Source organism: Chrysochloris asiatica, unplaced genomic scaffold (assembly GCF_000296735.1).
Source record: "Chrysochloris asiatica unplaced genomic scaffold, ChrAsi1.0 scaffold00008, whole genome shotgun sequence".
In the NCBI taxonomy this organism is placed as follows: Eukaryota; Metazoa; Chordata; class Mammalia; order Afrosoricida; family Chrysochloridae; genus Chrysochloris; species Chrysochloris asiatica.
Window position 1 is genome coordinate 9,410,185 of NW_006408526.1, and position 6,928 is coordinate 9,417,112.

Here is a 6,928-nt window from a genome sequence, read left to right on the forward strand (position 1 = left end):
CAAAAGGAAAATGAATAGTTTAAAATCAGGAAAGATGTGTGCCATGGTATTATTCTTTCACCACACTTATTTAATCTGTATACTGAACAAATAATCTGAGAAGATGGATTTTTTGAAAAAGAATTTGGCTTTGGAGGAAGACTCATTAACACCCTGGTATATGCAGATGATACAACCTTACTTGCTGAAAGCAGAGGACTTAAAATACTTACTGATGAAGATCAAAGATCACAGCCTTCAGTATGGGTTACACCTCAGTGTAAAGAAAACAAAAATCCTCACAAATGGATAAATAACATAATGATAAATGGAAAAATGATTGAAACTGTCAAAGACCACTTTCTTTGGATCCACTATAAACACTCTGGAAGCAGCAGTCAAGAAATCAAATGATGTATTGTGATTTGTCAAGTGCTGTCAAGTCGGTTCCAACCAATAGCAACACTGTACAGGCTTTCTAAGGAGTGTTTTGCAGCTATGGGTTGGAACCTACTTGGCGGCACTTGACAACAACACAATACATCAGATTTTTTTTACTGTTGCTTCCATGAGTGACTATATTGGATCCAAGGAAAATGTATAGCAATACACAAATCTGTTGCACAAGACCTTTTAAAGTATTCAAGAGCAAAAATATCAGTTTGAGGACTGAAGTATGCCTGACCCAAGCACACAGCATTTCAATAGCCTCATATGCATGTGAAAGTTGGACAATGAATAAGGAAGGCTGTAGAAAAATGGATGCATTTGAGTTATGGTGTTGGAAAAGAATATTTAAAGCACCATAAACTGTCAGAAGAACAAACAAATCTATGTTGGGAGAAGTACAGATAGAATGCTCCTTAGAAACCAGGATGACCAGGCTTCACCTCTCATACTTTGGACACTTTATCAGGAGGGAACAGTCTCCGGAGAAGGACATCACGCTTGATAAAGTAGAGTCAGCCAAAAAGAGGAAGACCACCAACAAGATGGATTAGCACAGGCAGCAGCAATGGGCTCAAGCATAATGATTGTGAGTATGGTGCAGGACTGGGCAGTGTTTCAATCTGTTGAACACAGGGCCACTATGAGTCGGAACCTACTCGAGAGAACCTAACAAAAGCAAGCATCTTATTCTTTTTGATGATATTGTGCATGATATTGTTTTCTTAATTCTGTTTTTGGAATGATCATTGCTAGCATAACCATGTAATTTCTTTTTACTTCTTGATCTTGTATTTCCAATACAAGATCAAGAAGTAAAATGTCTCCAGTGTCTATTTTGAAGCAGTCTTTGGTTCTACTTAAATTAGTTAAATTAAAATTAAGCCCATCACTTTACTATTACATTATTGCCACTAGTTTTTTGCTTTATATCTGTCGTACAATCATACTTCATTTTTTTTAGTATTGATTGAATTAATGTAACTCCTGCTATTATGAACCATTTTAACATTCTGTAAATTAAGACAGCTGAGTGCTTCTTAAAAACTTTTTCCCATGAGTGTTTTCCAAGATCACTTACATAAACCTATGGAACAGTGATTGAGATTATGTGCTATAACCATCAAATTTTAATTCCATTTTTTAAAATTAAGGTTTTTCATATAAAATATAAATTAACACCTATTATATTGTCAAAGCTTATAGGATTCTCTTTTAATAGAGTGTATTTCATTTGTTTTCAAAATGCAATTATCTGTTCTCTCACTAGTGTTTATAATAAATTGGTATAGAAATCAATGCTGCTGACGGTGGTGGTGGTGTGTCCTCGAGTTGGTTCTGACTCATAGTGATGTTATATAGGGTTTCTTAAAGCTGTAAACTTTTATGGGAGCAGAAAGTCTCATCTTTCTCCAGTGGATCTCAAACCACTGACCTTGCGATTGAATGTTCAGTGCTTATCCTACATATCCACAGTGCTCTCACAATTTAGGAGGCTAGATGTCCAAATTTAAAGAGCTGGCTCTAGGGAAAGGCTTTTTTTTTTTTTTTTTGTCAGCTCTAAGGAAAGGTCCTTGTCTTTTCTGCATCTTTAGATCAATTATTCCTTGAGGTCTTCCATAGTCTTGGCATCAATTTTCCCATTGATCTAGAAACTTCACAGTATAGGAACCCCAGATCCATTCCACTCCTGGCTTTTCTATATTAATGATAGTAAGTCCCTCTTTAAAACTCAATGTTGTTGTTGCTAAATGCCATTGAGTTGGTTCTGACTCATAGCAAGCCTTTAAAGGGTTTCCAAGGAGCAGCTGGTAATTTTGAACTAGAGACTGTGTGCTTCAAACTGACGTGGAAGTCCAGTGCATTAACTCACAGCACCATACAAGGACTCCATAAAACTCAATATATGAGTTTATTTTAGAAGTTATGTTCCTATTTCATGGCCAGTAAACACATGTATAAATTTATCATGAAATAGTATTTGTAAACCATCACTTGTCTACCAGTTTGTATGTTGCCATGATGCTGGAAGCTATGCCGTCTGTATTTTAAATAACAGCAGGATCACCTATGGTGGCCAGGTTTCAGATGTGTTTCCAGAGTAAGACAGATGAAGAAGAAGAAGAAACAGACTACTTCTGAACCTTTAGCCACTGAAAATCTTATGGATAGCAGTGGAACACTGTCAGAAAGTACCAGAATTTTGAATATTGAAATATTATGGATATTACCAAAATAGTGTCAGCTATAGTTCTGGAAGATATGTCCCCCCATTTGAAAGACAGTCAAAATATGGCTGGGGAAGAACTACCTCCTTATGTCGAGTTGACCGGGATTATACAAATGGAGTAGTTTCAATAACTTCATTTGCTGATGGGGCACAACTCAAAATGAGGAAAAACAGCTGTTTAACACCAATTTACTATCAGAACATGGAATATGTGAACTATGAATCTAGGAAAACTGAAAGTTGTCAAAAATGAAACGTATAAAGGTAGATATCCTAAGTATTTGTGAGCTCAAATGGACTGATATTGCCATTTTGATTCTGATAGTCACATAGTTGACTATGCTGGGAATAAGAAATCAAAGAGGAATGGTGTCCCATTCATTATCAAAAACAACATTTCAAAATCTATCTTGAAATATAATGGTATCTGAGATAGCATAATATCCATAGACTAAACTGAAGACCAGTTAATGCCACTAGTATTCAAATTTATGCACAAACCACTAAAGCCAGTGATGATTTTGCAGGTGAAATTGAAGAATTCTACCAACTTCTTCAGTATGAAATTGATCAAATGTGCAATCAAGATATATTGACAATTACTGGTGATTGGAATGCAAAGGTTGGAACAAAAGAGGAAGGATTAGTAGTTGGAAAGTATGGCCTTGGTGATAGATAATGATGCTGGAGATTGCATGATAGAATTTTGCAAAACCAATGATTTCTTCATTGCAAATACCTTTTTAAATAACATAAAATATGACTATATACGTGGATTTCACCAAAGAGAGTACACAGGAATCAAATTGACTACATCTTTGGGAAGAGACTGTGGAAAAGCTTCATATTATCAGACAAAACAAGGGCAGAGGCACACTGTTGAACAGACCATCAATTGCTCATAGGCAAGTTCAAGTTGAAACTGAAAAAAGTTAAAAACAAATTCATGAAAGCCAAAATATGCCTTAAACATGTTCTACCTGAATTTATTGATATCTCAAGAACAGATTTTAAGCATTAAACACAAATGACCAAAGACCAGAAGAGTTGTGAATGACAAGAACATCATATAGGAAGAAAGCAAAAGATCATTAAGAAGACAAGAAAGAAGGAAAAGACCAAAATGGACTTCATAAGAGACTGAAACTTGCGCTCCAGTGTAAGAATGCTAAAGCAAATGGAAGACATGAGGAAGTAAAAGAGCTGAGCATAAAATTTTAAAGGAAAGCTTGAGAAGACAAAGTCAAATATATAATGAAATGCACACAAAGATCTGGAGTAAGAAAACCAAAAGGAAGAACATGCTCAGCAATTCTCAAGCTGAAAGAACTGAAGAAAAAATTCTAAGCCTCAATTTGTAAAATTGAAGGATTCTATGGTCAAAATATTGACTGATGCAGAAAGCATCAAAAGAAGACAGAAAGAATACACAGAGTCATTGTACCCAAAAGAAATGGTTGGTGTTCAACTGAGGTAACATATGATCAAGAACAAATGTTACTGAAGGAAGAAGTGCAAGCTTCACTGAAAGCATTAGCAAACAACAATCTGGGAATTGATTAGCAAAGAACATTCTGCAGATTGATGGAACACAAACTGAAATCAAACTGATGCAGAACAGGAGGTGCTCACTCATCAATGCAAGAAATATGGAAGGCGATCTTTGCAGACATAATCACCTGAATTTATGTTCAAATCTGGTGCTATTGGGTTCAGTCATGGTCAATCTCACCATGTATTTTAACATTGCCGTTGACAGCGAACCCCTAAGCCATGTCTGCTTCAAGCTGGTTGCAGATAAAGTTCCAAAGACAGCAGAAAACTTTTGCACTCTGAGCACTGGGGAAAAGGAATTTGGTTATAAAGTATCCTGCTTTCACAAGATTACTCCTGGGTTTATGTGCCAGGGTGGTGACTTCACAGACGATAAATGCGACTGGTGGCAAGTCCATTTTGGGGGAGAAAATTGATGATAAGAACTTCATCCTGACCCATATGGATCCCCGCATCCTGTCAATGGCAAATGCTGTACCCAATACAAACGGTTCCCTGTTTTTTTATATGCACTGCTAAGACTGAATTGTTGTATGGCAAACATGTGGTCTTTGGCAAGGTGAAAGAAGGGATGAACACTGTGGAAGCCATGGAGCATTTTGGGTCCAGGAATGGCAAGACAAGCAAGAAAATCACCATTGCTGACTGTGGCCAACTCTAAAAAGTTTGATCTATATTTCATGTTTTATCTTAACCACAAGACCATTCCTTGTGTAGCTTGGGGACCACCCTTATGCCCCCAGCGTGCTTGCAATATTATTTAATCTTTACTCTCATTCCAGTTCTTTGGATTCCATATTTTCCTTATCGCCTACAAGTCTAGTTAAATTGCAGGGTTATGTTTATGGTTATGAATAAAAATAAAGAAATATGGACGGAAGCTACCTGGCCAACTGATTGGAAGAAATTCATATTTGTGCCCATTCCAAAGAGAGATGACCTAACAGAATGTGGAATCATCAATAATAACACATGCAAATAAAATTTTGCTAAAGATAATTAAAAAACAGTTGCATCAGCCATTGACAGGGAACTGCCAAAGGTTCAAACTGGATTTAGAAGAGGATGTGGAGTGAGGGATATTATGGTTGACCTGATGGATCTTGGCTGAAAACAGAGAATATCAGAAAGATGTTTATGTGTACATTATTAACTAAGCAAAGGTTTTTAATTGTGTAGATCATGACATCTATGGACAACATTGGGAAAATGGGCATTCCAGATACTTAATTGTGCTCATCAAGAACTTGTACATAGACCAAGAGGCAGTCATTAGAACGGAACAAGATGATACTGAATGGGTTAATATCAGGAAAGATGTTTTCCAGTGTTCTATTCTCTCAACATGCTTATTCAAACTGTATGCTGAGCAAATAATCCAAGAAGCTATATTACATGAGGAAGAATGTGGCATCAGGATTGGAAGAAGACTCATTAACAACCTGAAATATGCAGATGATACAACTTTGCTTGCTGAAAGCAGAGAATTTAAAATACTGATGGAGATCAAAGACCACAGCCTTCAGTATGGTTTGTACCAATGTAAAGAAAATCCTCAACACTGAACCAATAAAAAACATCATAATAAATGGAAAAAAGATTGAAGTTGTCAAAGACTTCACTTTGCTGGGGTGCACTATCAACACTCATGGAAGCAGCAGTCAATCTAACCACAAATTATATTAGGCAAATCTGCTACACAAGACTTCTTCAAAGTGTTCAAGAGCAAAGATGTCAGTTTGAGAACGAAAGTGCACCTAACCCAAACCATGGTATTTTCAATAGCCTCATATGTATTTGAAATTTGACAATGAATAAGGAACATGATAGAACGGATGCGTTTGGATTATGGGATTGGAGAAAAACATTAAAAGTGCCAGAAGAACAAATTAGTCTGTATTATAAGAAGTACAAGGATCTCTGGTAGGGTAGTGGTTACAAATCAGGCTGCGAACCTCAAGGTCATCAGTTCAAAGTTACCAGCTATTCCACGGGAGAAAGGTGAGGTTTTCTGTTCCCATAAAGATTTACAGCCTCGGAAACCCTGTACATGGTCGCTATGAGTAGGAACCGACTCCACGGCACATAACAACAACAACATAAGAAGTACAGTCACAATGCTCCTTAGAAGGCAGCCTGGCAAATCTTTCTTTCTCATGTTTTGTTGCTACATGTAGTTGAGTTGTTTCTAACTCATAGCGATCCTCTATAGAGTTTTCTGAAACTTTAAATCGCAGGAGCAGAAAGCCTCGTCTTTCTCCCACGGTGTGGCTGGAAGGCTCAAACTGTGGACCTTGTGGTTTGCAGTTCAGAGCTTATCTTATGAAGACACCACACTCCTTCGTCTCTCGTATTTCAGACATATTATCAGGAGGGACCAGTCCCTGGAGAAGGACATCATGCTAGGTAAAGTGGACAGTCAGAGAAAAAGGAAAACCTCCAAAGAGATAGTTTGGTAAAGGGGCAGCAGCAATGGACTCCAGCATAACAATGATTTATAAAAAGGGTTCAGGACCAGGTAGTGTTTAGTTCTGTTGTGTATAGGGTCTCCATGAGGCAGAACCAATTGATAGCACCTAACAGCAATTCTTTGTAAATATGTTCATACACATGTATTCTAGTTCAGCACTTTCCCAACTATGTTTTTACTATGAATATGTTGTTGTTGTTGTTGTTGTTATGTGCCGTGGAGTTGATTCCGACTCATAGCGACCCTGT

At 37.1% G+C, this 6,928-nt stretch overlaps 1 pseudogene; it reads left to right on the forward strand.

Annotated features, from left to right (window-relative positions):
- The first annotated feature begins 4,374 nt into the window (after nt 1–4,374).
- On the forward strand, nt 4,375–4,871 carry LOC102816789 (annotated as a pseudogene).
- The last annotated feature ends 2,057 nt before the right edge of the window (nt 4,872–6,928 follow it).